At 49.4% G+C, this 492-nt stretch overlaps 1 pseudogene; it reads right to left on the bottom strand.

Moving 5' to 3' along the window:
- Nucleotides 1-492, bottom strand: part of LOC102249186 — a 4,133-nt pseudogene that overhangs the window by 942 nt on the left and 2,699 nt on the right.

The raw sequence follows: 492 nt of genomic DNA, 5'->3' as shown, positions 1-492 counted from the left end.
ACTGAGAGCAGCCATAACTGCTCGCTCCACCCGCCCTGTTGATCCCCTGGGACCCGCCCCGCCCAAGCCCTGCACAGAGGCGTTTGCTGGTTAGCCTCAGGCAGAGGCTAGATTAGCGCCGCCCTAGAGATCCAGGACAGAAGTTCTCCCACTGCAGACACAGCTGATTCTCACAGCCAATTGGCCTGGAGGTCAAATCCCTCCCAGTGTTACCTACTACAATCAAGGCTTAGCTACAACAAGACTGTGCACAAAGACCACAAGGGGGTGCACCAAGAGTGTCTACCTCAGGTAATTGGGACACTTAGCACAGAAAGCCACTCTATCGACACAGCCAAGCATAAAAAATGCCGAGACAAAGAAACAGGACACAAATGACAGAAATGAGGAAAGCAGGCTGCTGGATATAGAATTCAAAACCACACTTTTGAGGTCTTTCAAGAGTCTTCTAGAGACTGCTGATAAACTTAATGAGATGTACAAGAAATTTAA

The sequence above is a fragment of the Myotis brandtii genome, unplaced genomic scaffold (genome assembly GCF_000412655.1).
Source record: "Myotis brandtii unplaced genomic scaffold, ASM41265v1 scaffold62, whole genome shotgun sequence".
Lineage (NCBI taxonomy): Eukaryota > Metazoa > Chordata > Mammalia > Chiroptera > Vespertilionidae > Myotis > Myotis brandtii.
The sequence above is the reverse complement of the archived record's forward strand: the minus strand, read 5'-3'. Positions and strand labels throughout refer to the sequence as shown.